Here is an 11476-nt window from a genome sequence, read left to right on the forward strand (position 1 = left end):
TATAGCTGCCTGTATTTACTGTGTGAACACTGACTGCTTGGCGTGTTACATGGCATCAGTCCAGTTCCACTTGCAACTTTGATAGCCATCATCTTTGGCCATGGTCTCTGCCATGTCAGAAGGTCTTAGCAGTAATCATCGCATTGAGGAACTAATGCCGTGCAACTGAGTAACTGTCTTGAGCACAAGTGCTATTCCTGCTTAGGGCTAAAGTTCAGTGCCTGTTTTATCATGGCTGGAAACTTGTCAGAAGCTGTTCTTTTTCAGTTCTGTAGACCAAACTCTCTCCAAGATTGTGCTTCTCCTTACAGACACGCTGTGTCCGACCTTTCTGAGCCAGCTTCCTGCAGTACCTCACCAGGCTTTGATCTTAAACCACAGCCCCCTCTGACCACCTTACTTACTCTCGCTAAGGGACATGTCTGTGCCTTCTGTTTCTGTGCATGTCTTGCCTGATTCTAAACTGATCCTGGACTTGGAAACAGACCAGAACAACCAAGAGTGATGGTATGTTTACAGGAGAATTCAGTTTGTTCTACAGAAAAAAACCGGGGCATAGATCCTCCAGTGCAGTTTTGTTAATGCTATTTCAGTGGAATGGTCTTTAAAGCAGGCGTGTCAGCCCAGGAACTCCTTTCATAATCGGCATGCCTGATTTTTCACCTCCCTTTGTCTTTGGAGGAAAAACAGAAAAAACAAATCAACCAGTTTTACAGGTCCTGAAAACTGACTATACTGACCATTACCTGATAGACTGCAAGGAGGCAACGCAAACAGCATCACAGGGATCTGTGCCGGAGTACAGCCAGGATTAGTTTGCAGCAGGAGCCCAGGGCGACTCAATAACATTGGCTTCCCAGGCTCTCCTCCCACATCAAAGGGTTTGGGATTATCCAGCAGTCCTTGCATCATGGCAGAGCCCTGCTGATGGCCACGTGACATAACCTTGGACAGGAGCCATCCCTGAACTGCTTGAGAGATACTTATAACTCCAGAGCAGCAGATAGAAATATGAAGGCCATGGGCGGCCCAAGTACATGTGTAACTGTACTTGAGGCTCTGTACTCGGGGCCAAGGGTGACTTACTGTGGGTCTGAATGGGAGACACAGTGGTATGTCCTCATCAGGGGTGTCTGACTGCCTTGAAGCAGCCCGTTGTCTCACGTGGCTGCCTGCAGTTGTCACATGGCTACACTGGTCAAATCCAACTAGACTGCAAAATAACCTTCACTGTAATCAGTTGTGACTGTTTTGGAGTGACAGAAAGCAGGAGGGAGAGAGAGAGAACAGACCTCAAATCAATTACTTGGACCAAAGGCTATTCAAAGCCGCTGAAGAGTTCAGACGCATCTACTGATTTTATTTGATGAGATGGGTGCTTTCGTAGCTTAATGACCTGTTTGAAGTAACTAAATCCTCATCTGTTGAGGTGCCTCCACATCTCTCTGCCTGGTGAGGCACCTACCTGGATTGCTACAAATATGAATCCAAGACAGGGTGACAGTCAGCTAGAAGACCCCAGATTCACAGTTACTCTACCTGTCATATTACAAATGCTTTAAGTACCAAACAATACCATACAGAACTGGAAGCATCAAGCATAGGAATCAGACCCTACAGAAACACATACATTTGTCTGACCTGAGAGCACTGCTGGGGTGCAGAGAAACACCTGTAACCTTAAGGAGAGACTTCTTACCTGCCAAGCCATGACCACTCACATCTGGTTCTTAGCAGGCTGCAAACACAATGCAAAACGGCCACAGAGGCAGCGTTTCAATATGTGAGGAGCTCACAAGGGGACAGTTACAGTGGCCTTAGCAACTGATCACTAAACAACAAACAACAGCTTTGTAACCATCTGCTAATACCTTAAGATACTGTTTGCATGACCGCAGCCATGCAGGCACAAACATAGGACTTGGCAGTATGTGACAACAACAGCTACCAGACAACACAGAATAAGGCTCCGAATTTGAAGCTGTAGGTGCTAAGGGTAGGAGAGCCACTTTCTTAACGTTCACTCCAGAAGCAGAGCGTATGACAACAGCACTGCTGCTGCTGCAAGTTATTTCTCGAGGCTGGCATTTTTACTGATGCAGCTGGGCACAGGAGAAGCACGATCGTTAGTCCGCAGCACTCCACCAAGAAAAATCTCTCTTGCCATAGTAAAAGGGAAACAAAGATGAATTCTGTAAAGCTTTGATTACCATGTAAGCTAATAAGCTATCAGTAAGTATGTGTTTGTGTCAATTCAGTATGCTGCCATCCTTACGTGAGAAGTTTCTGGTAGCTGGTTTATGATGGACTATTTTCACTTGAGCTAAATTAACAAGAATTTTCTTCCGACTCTTGCATTCAAATGAAAAAAACCCCCAGCTCCACCATGGAGCCAGGTTTCATGGGTGACATGGGTCTTTTACAAAAAGTCTGTATCAATCAACCTTAGCTAAATGTCTCCATGCGCTGGTGATGACCTGAGCCTACTCTCAAATACTAAGGATGTTTCTATTTTCTCTGGTACGTACCACTTGCTCTCCAACCAGTGTCACAGCACTCTCCAAACCAGCCGGCTGCAACAAGGTCTTTTACCATCTCATACCAACATACTCGTCACACCAGTCCCTCTGCTGCCTTCTCCTAGTCTCTTCTCATCCAGTGGGCACATACCCCTTCCCTCTTCTCTCCACCTCTTCCTCCTGCTCTCTTCTTTGGCTGCTCCCTCTCCACTGGCTGTCCAACCTCTTCACAGAACCAGCCACAGCTGCACCTTATCTACACCGCCAGCCCCCCCACCCCAAGCCAGCCCACAGCTGGATATTATCAGTGCTAATTAACCCAGCTTCATTCTTCTACAAACCAGCATATGCTCAGTTCACAACAGAGCCATCACTGCGTTGTAAGGAAAAGGAGACAGTTCCAGACACTGATTTATGTTTGTCTCTCCAGGTTCATAGGGTAAATCCGAAGGCTAAGGCTCCTTGCAAGTCTCAGCATCCTGGCAGGGCCAGAGGAATGTCACAGTAAGTGCAGACATTGTTGGGTCAAGTATACTCACTCTCCTAAAGTCTGTCTTCATCCCACCCTGTTTTATTTCACACACACACTAGGAAAAAGTAGAAAGCTGCCAGCATTTTGCTGACCGTTGGTTCCTCAGCCAGTGAAGTCTCTGGCAGCCATTCAGTTCAACAGTTGCACCACTTGAATCCAGCCATTACCTGAGTATGTTACGCATTTTTAAAATTCTTATTTATAGTATTCTAGAAATATTTTGCAATGATCAGCTCAAGCACATCTTCAGCAATTGGCTAAGAGGCAAGGGTCATCGTGAAGAGCAAGATCTGGACCCTAGCGTCTGCAGAAGGGCTTTCTGGCTTGAAATGTTTCCTAGCCAGAATAGCTAAGAGAACTGATGGAGCAGGTGACGGGGCTGGGAATGCTCAAGGGGCTGCCACACAGCTTAGCCATTTGTCATCCTTCTTCAAAGATTCACTTCAGAACAAGTAGTTGGTTTAGAGCACACACTGGGTCAAGAGCTGGGGAAGTCAGACTGCCTAGACAGACTCACATCTTAACCCAGGCTGGGCAGGAAAGATAACTTGGGTTATTTCAGGGAAAAGACAGATTATAAAAAACACCAGTGCCACAGCAAAACAAATTCAAGCACTTTAGGTGCATATTTATATGCAAGACATGTGGTTCAAAAGGTAAATGAGACAGATATGAATGCACATCAACATTCCACCATGGAACAAGAACATACATACCTTGCACTGCAAATATTTGACCATCTTAAAGCTGCCCTTCTTGCTTAATCAGAGACTTTATTGTAACCTCTGCATCAGCTGACCTTTAGAGGAGGATGTCAGGACAGAGTACCAAAGTTCCCGTTCATTTCTCTACATTCAGCCTCAATGTGGTTATTGGAGACCAAACAAGCCAAGAAGAGCTAGACCTGGGATCAGCTAAACCAGGTAGGGATCCCTGTAGAAAGGGACAACTACTGGGCATGCAACACTACTCTTTACATAGAGACTGCAAGGTGTGGGCAACGTATTTGCTTATAGCTCTAAGGTCAGCAACATTTACCGGTTATCAGCTCCTCTTTCCGCTAAGCCGGTGTTCACAGTCCAGGGAGGTATTTCCTCTTGGAGCACTTGAAGGGGGACTCCACAGGGTATTTATTAGGTTGGCACATGAACAACAGATAAAAAACACTCTGACATCTTTTTCTGTTTCAAATTAAAGTGCCAGCAACACAGCCAGGTTTCTGCTCATGAGAAATTCAAGCTACAAAAATCACTTTTCTTTGCCATATAGATGCAGAGTCCCTCGGCGAGCCTGACCGGGTCTGCCTATGGAAGCACACCTGTGTTTACAAAGGTAAAGAGCTGTTGTGGTTTAACTCCAGCTGGCAACTAAGTAAAACGTAGCTACTCACTCACTCACCCTTTTGTACCCTCCCAACAGGATGGGGAGGAGAACCAGGGAAAAGGTAAAAACCACGGGTTGAGATGAGAACAATTTAATAACTGAAATAAAAGAAAGTAACAACAATGGCAATTGTAATGAAGAGGAGAGAGGAATAAGATCCAAAAGGGAAAGAAATAAAGTGATGCACAATACAATTGTTCACGACCCAGTGACTGATGCCCAGACAGTCCCTGGGCAGCGAACCCCAGGCCCCAGCCAGCTCCCCCCAGTTTACATACTCAGCATGATGTTCTGTGGTATGAACAGCCCTTTGGCTAGCTCGGGTCAGCTGTCCTGGCTGTGTCCCCTCCCCATTTCTTGCACCCCTCCAGCCTTTCACTGGCAAGCCTGAGAGGCTGAGAAGTCCTTGACTTAGTATAAACATTACCCAGCCACAACTAAAAACATCAGTGTGCTATCAACATTATTCTCACACAAATCCAAAACACAGCACTGTGCCAGCTACTAAGAAGAAAATTAACTCTTTCCGAGCCAAAAGGAAGACAAGCTCACAGGTTGTCTGAACAACATAACTTGTTCTGCAACTACTACCGCTAGATTTTGAGTTTTCTTGCTCCATCAGAAGGTATTTTGAGGCTGGAACATTGGTTCATTCACAATTCAAAAAAGCCAGCATGCTTCATTAGTGATGCTATCAAACTAACAATTTAATTGGTAAACAATCCAGACAGACAGAACCACTTACATGAATTCATCTCATTTATTTCCTATGAAGGAGGCTGAAGTGGAAACCTCTCACAGTATACTCCCTTATGTTGTATCCACTGGAACAGATGCTTTTCCTGCATTTGTATCTTTATTTAAGTGCATAAGCAAGCTAAAGCCTTTTAATGACCACTGGTCTACAGGTGAAAAAACCTCTACTCACAACGCACTGCAAATGCATTTAGAATTAAATCAACTATCATAAGTAAAATAAAAATAAGGGCATGAGATCATCTTCCTCACTGAAGGGCGTATCATTCCCTAATAATTGCTTCAATGGGGAAATACTTACATCAGCCATCTAACAACATTTTTTTCTCCTCCAGGGCCTACAAAACATAAGAGCCACCAAGGGTCAATTGGTGGTATTTGAGTGTCGCATTCGCGCTACACCCACCTTACAGGTACACTGGTACAGAGAATATGATCAGATCATAGATTCTGCCGATTTCCGAATACTACGAAAAAGTAGGTATCGCGCTGTCTGTTTGATGTACAGTGATTTTACTGGGACAGTGATAAGACAGGAATAAGAACTGCTATAAAAATTAGGAGATCATACATGTTTGTAGAGGCAGAGTCAAATTTGCAAGTATCAAATGACCTGGAGTCACAGAGTCACAGACTGGTGTACAGAGCCCGCTTCCTCCGGCAGCGCGTGAGCAGATCAGACACCATGGGAGGAGATTGCCATGCTGTTAGTTATTAATGACAGCACTACTGAGCCATGGAGGCATTGGCACCGCGTAACTACTGATGAACTCGGGGAGGGGGAAGACATTTAAAACAATTTATGTTACTCCCAGGCATGAGGTTATAGCTCAGTGGGCCAAATTCACAGCAGCTACTCCGAAGTCAGGGGAGCTCTTTCTATATCACCTCAGTGGAGAGATGCTTGCACCATCACATTCCCCAGCCGCACCGGAGCTTCTCCTATCCGGATGGTATTTCTCTTGATAGACAGAAAGGGAGATGGTCCCTTTGTAACCAGGGTGGACAGCTGAAGTGGGAAAAGGAGTGAAGGCTGAAGGTCTTTCTTCCTTTGTAGCATTGTAACCATTTGATTTTTTTTCTCTCTTATTTTGAGCAGAGGCTTGTTCATCAGCAGTTCCTGGTAAGTGTGTGCATTTCTTGTTAGACATCTCATAGGTTAATTACCCCACACTTAGTTTTTCCTACCTCATCCAAGAGAAAACAATAATGTTCAAAGGGTAGCCAGAAGATAGTGTTCTGTGTCAGGCTAAAAGCTTTCAAGTTCTTAGTTTTGACACAAGAACCTAAAAGGCTCTGATTTTTTTCACAACACTATGAAAAAGGTACATTCGGTCAATGAAGAGTACCCTGTATGTTAAGGGAAAACTTATCAGTCATTCTGACCTATTACAATTTCTGGGTTCAAACTTGTGCATGAGAAAACAGAATTTAGCAAAACATTCATTGCCGCCTTTCATTCAAGTCACAGGAAGAAAGATTCTTCCTTTGGCTTCACTCCTCCTGAATCCCTTGACTTCCCATGCCCTTTACCATCACTTCTTTGCACTTTACTGCTGCCAAGCCCCATCCCTAAGTAACAGTCCTTCTGCAAAGACCAGTTCCCACAGGTTAACGTTTGTACCATAAAAGCCAATGGCATGCCTGAATTTGTTATTTCAGAGGAAGTCTGCACCCTGGTTATTACAGAAGCTTTCCCAGAAGACTCTGGAATATTTAAATGTGTTGCTGAAAATGAATTTGGATCTGCAGCATCCAGTGCACGTCTCTGTGTTTCCCCAGGTAAGCACATCTATTTCTGACCTGAGCAACTAAGCACAAGAGAATTTACTGCTGCTCAACATCAGGCCCAGTCACAGATATTTGCCAAGCAGAACCCAGATCCAAACACTTTTGTAGGCTCAAGAGAAGAGAAATGCCCCAAATATGCAGTCTGCTTAGGCACCTCTTAAAGCTGGATTGTTCCGCATTTCTGCTTTTGGCTCATCTTCCTCCTGGGTTAAGGATGACAAGGTGGAGATGCCACTCCCTCTCACAGAGTCTCCTCATCCCTGAGCTCCATCCCTTCAGGGATTCCAGTTTAGTCCAACACGCGGGGTGTACCTATACCTTGTTTATTGTAACACATGACTTGTCTGGCTTGCACTGAAAGCCATCTCCAAACAGAATAGCACCTTGTATGTAAACCAAAGCTCACCAGCCCTGGCGAGAAGTTCAGGTTTGGCTAACACAGCTGTGCAGGTTTTGGTCTATGCAGAGCCTATGCACGCTGAACTCTATCCACCTGCACAGACATACCCGTTACCCTTTCCCTGTTGTACTGGTGAACCACCACTGCTTCCTGCCTGACTTGTGGACGATTCTACTTGCAGGAGTAAAAGAGCTGGAAAGCTTTGTGGGTGCTGCTCACAGGCCAACTGTGCAAGTCACCATGAAGAAACCCACCTTCCCTCGGAACAGTCAAACAGGAGGCAAGGACCGAGATGTGTCTGGCCTGCCATCCCACAGCACAGAGACCCCAGGGCTGGGCAGTCGAGCAGAAGCCACAAACTTCAGCCAGATGAACTCCAAGAATGAAGCTGAAGATTTTCATGGACCTTATGAGAATTCACCTCTGCGGTAAGACAAAATCACATCCCTTGGTTAGTTTTGTACAATACTTAGCGGATGAACTTTCTAGTGACCCCAGGAATACAACTGCAGAGGTCCCGTGCCCCATACCCCAACAGGGAAACACGCACACGCAGTAACCTCAGCTGTTTGCATGACAATGGGAACATGTAACATCAGCCCAGCTACAGAACAGCACAGACCCGATTTACAAAGCATGTAATTATCTAAAGGCTCAGGTAAGCACCTAATGGCATTTTCAGAATAGCCTATCTGTAAGTGGCTTTAAAGCATCACCCCCAAATAATTAGCCTCTAGAAGACCTTTGGCTCCACAGCACAGTATGAGGCAAAGGTCAAAGCACCTGGGAAATTTCAAGGTACAATTCCCTTGCCACCACCTTCCTCTGTAGCCTTGACCAAGTGGCATCACCTTATGTTTCTGTTTCCCATTCTGAAAGACAGTAATAAAACTCAAGATCCTGCAAGCATGGTGCAAATAGCACTCTGTGGAGGAAAAATACTGAACCAGCGACCCACTGGATAGAACAAAAACTGTCCCATGCCATGGTAGGGACACTCCCCGCTCAGGAGAAGGAGTTTTTCCCCCAGGAATAGTGTTCTGTCTTATAACAAGACTTGACCCATCTTCTGTCCCAAATGCAGCTCTCAAGTAGTACCTATTGCATTATTAGTTATCCTGTTCATTCCAGCAGAACAAAACAGGTCAGAATGCACGTCTTAGCAATTCCATCCCAGATTTTTGCAGCATTTTTTAGGTTCTTATAGGCATAAGGAAGACCTCAAAGGGTGACAGCTAAGAGGTCCAAGCCCAGTACTAGAGAGGAGTTTCCTCAGACCTGCTTGTGAAGGCAAGAACTACAAGACAGCCATGTGTCTCCTCTCTCAGCTGAATGCCGGTGTTGCATTGCAGCGATACTGTTACATCGTGTGTAAATGGTTATAACACAGAGAATGCTTTCTGTCAGGGACAGATTATTTTTGGAGGTACTCCACCACTTTAACTAAGCTGGTTATTTTAACAGTTCTGAACACCGTCCTCCAAATTCACTACAGCAGAGATCATATTTCAATACAGATTTCTCCATGCATAGGATTTTTTTTTGCTAAAACACGGAGTAAAAATGGGCTTGGTTCAAAAACCTGCCGATCGCTAAGAGGTGGTCCTCAGTTTAGCTTCAAGCCTTTCCATGAAATCCAGGCTTGCTCCAGGAGAAATCAGCTGGAACTCTAAGCAGACCCCACTGCAGAATCAAAGCCTCAACTAAAGCTAACTTCTCTGCATGGACTTTAGGAGACTGCAGCACTGCAAAGTTGCAAAGGGCGTGCTTGCAGCCTGCAGTGAATGCACAGATAGAACCAGGGAATCATTTAGGTTGGAAGAGACCTTTAAGATCATAGAGTCCAATGTACTGTTGCTGTCTTCAAACATCACAAGCCAAGCATGTGAATGCAGCACCGTTTTCAAGCCAACTCACACTCAAATACCCCAGGTCCAGAGATATCTATCCAGAGATAAAGCTGTTTGCTTGCAAGTATTTAATGCAGACCAACATTGCATTGCTTGTAATCTTTACCTGATGATTCTTTTAAACAAGGGCAGACTATTAATTGCTGAGCAAAAATGAAAGCCTTTTACAAAATCTCTGGCATAATGACCTCTTGGAAGGAATGGGGGCTGTAGAAGACATTTGCTAGCTGTCCTACTATTAGAGGACTAGTTTTCCAACCTCTCTCCAGATGTCTCAGAGGCCGCAGGAAGCCTGTATTTTGGCATTTCTAACAAGCAACCTGTGGGGAAGCTCTTTTAGATGATACTTGCTGCTTAGGGTGACTACTTGTAAAGTTTATTACTTGCAGCAGTACCAGTGAACTGTAGCTGCATTTTTATTTTTAAATTCTGGTTAGTTTAAAATGCAGTACCTGATATCCCGCGTGAAGGGAAATAACATACCACTAAAATCAGCTATTTTATAGCTTGTAAAAATTTGGATTATATAAAACATTAACTAGTGTATAAAGCTGCAGAGTACTTTTGACTGACAGCAATGCTGACCCAGATTTTGGAAGGCATTTACACATCTCAAGATACACTGTGAAAACTATTAACATTTCAAGCTATACCCGCCTATGAGCGTTTAAGTATCTTTAAAGCTCACAACGTTATGGCCACGTGCTTTGAAACATCACTATGAATGGGACTCAACATTAAATGTAAATGCTGTTACCTCAAACTAAGCAATCTCTAATGAATAGCTGTAAAATAACTGTCTTGTTAGATAGATTTAGCCATATAACTCTCTCATGTAGTGTATATGGTCGCAACTGTCTTGCCAAAGACAAAAAGAAATACCAACAAAGACAGTGATGACAGAACAAAGCTATTACTGGGAGTAACTATAAAATTAATTAAGTCCTTGTACTCTTAATTCTCCAAATTAGTCAACAGTAACAGTCACTCTACAAAAGCTAGAAAATGCAATCCTAAAAGACTGTCACTACCAGCTACTCCTTTCTAACCCCTTTATAGCTGCAGCTTACAGTGTCCTCAACAGCTTTAAAGAAGCAGAACAAAATCTATAACAATTATTAACTTTATTAAAGGAACTTAATCCAAGCAAAAGAAGAGACTTCAGGTACTAAGTATACCATCAGGTCTTTTAGGTAGTTTCCAAGAGTCCTTAATAAGTAAGCAAAACATTCTTAACTTTTTTACTAAACATTTTTTGCTGTAAGACTCAAGCAACTAGAAGAACTCAACCATGCACAACAGGTCACCATTCATAGAAAGTAAAGTGAAGCAGTAAAAAAAAATGTTTCTAACACCTCACAGCACTGGCCAGAGTAATATTAAGTTACCCTAGCACAGGCTATGAGATTTATTCCTCTGCCTTTATCAGTTCAGCTTCTAGCTCTCAAATTTTTTCCTACCTTCTGGATCTCACGTTTTCCTGTTCCTTCTCTTTCACACAAGTTTTTCTAGTTGCATCCAGCCTTTTAAGTGCAGAAAACTGTCCTTAAATTGATGCCTTGCAGCCAGCTTCAGCTCTGAAACAAGCATACTGCACTCTCATTGAAGTCGATGGGAAGCCAGGGAGCCTGTCTGAGCCCAGAGTCCGACCTTTAACATGCCCACCGCTTCCTACAGGGCAAATGATCATGCTACAGTCACCGGTTTTTAAGTACTCGACTCTCCGTGCAAACCACACTTTTTTTTTTCCCCCTAACCAAAAAAGCAAATAACCTCTCCAACAACTAGGGACACACTTTCTCCCTTAATCATTTCGATGAGGGTGAATCTAAATAAGTTAGCACTCAATTAACACCTGCTATGTACATTTAGTTCACAGACGCTGGGCTGACGTCTGAAAACAAACACTAAAGGTAGATTAACTCTTGAAGATCGCTGTGCTGATAGTCCCACCGGTACAGTGAAGGGAGGCAAGGGAGGGACCACACAGCCGAGCTGCGGTACTTACGGGTTTTGGGGTTTTTTTTATAGCGTGCACGTTAGGCAAGAGTTGCCAAGGTATAATTAAGATACTTAGAACGCTATAATGTTAATTTAAGACGTAATTAAGCGTTGAAGCCTTTGATTAAAGGGATACAAATCACCTAATCTGCCAGCAGGATCTGTTGCTGTTCTGGTGAAGATA

The sequence above is a fragment of the Falco naumanni genome, chromosome 8, assembly GCF_017639655.2.
Source record: "Falco naumanni isolate bFalNau1 chromosome 8, bFalNau1.pat, whole genome shotgun sequence".
Taxonomy (NCBI): domain Eukaryota; kingdom Metazoa; phylum Chordata; class Aves; order Falconiformes; family Falconidae; genus Falco; species Falco naumanni.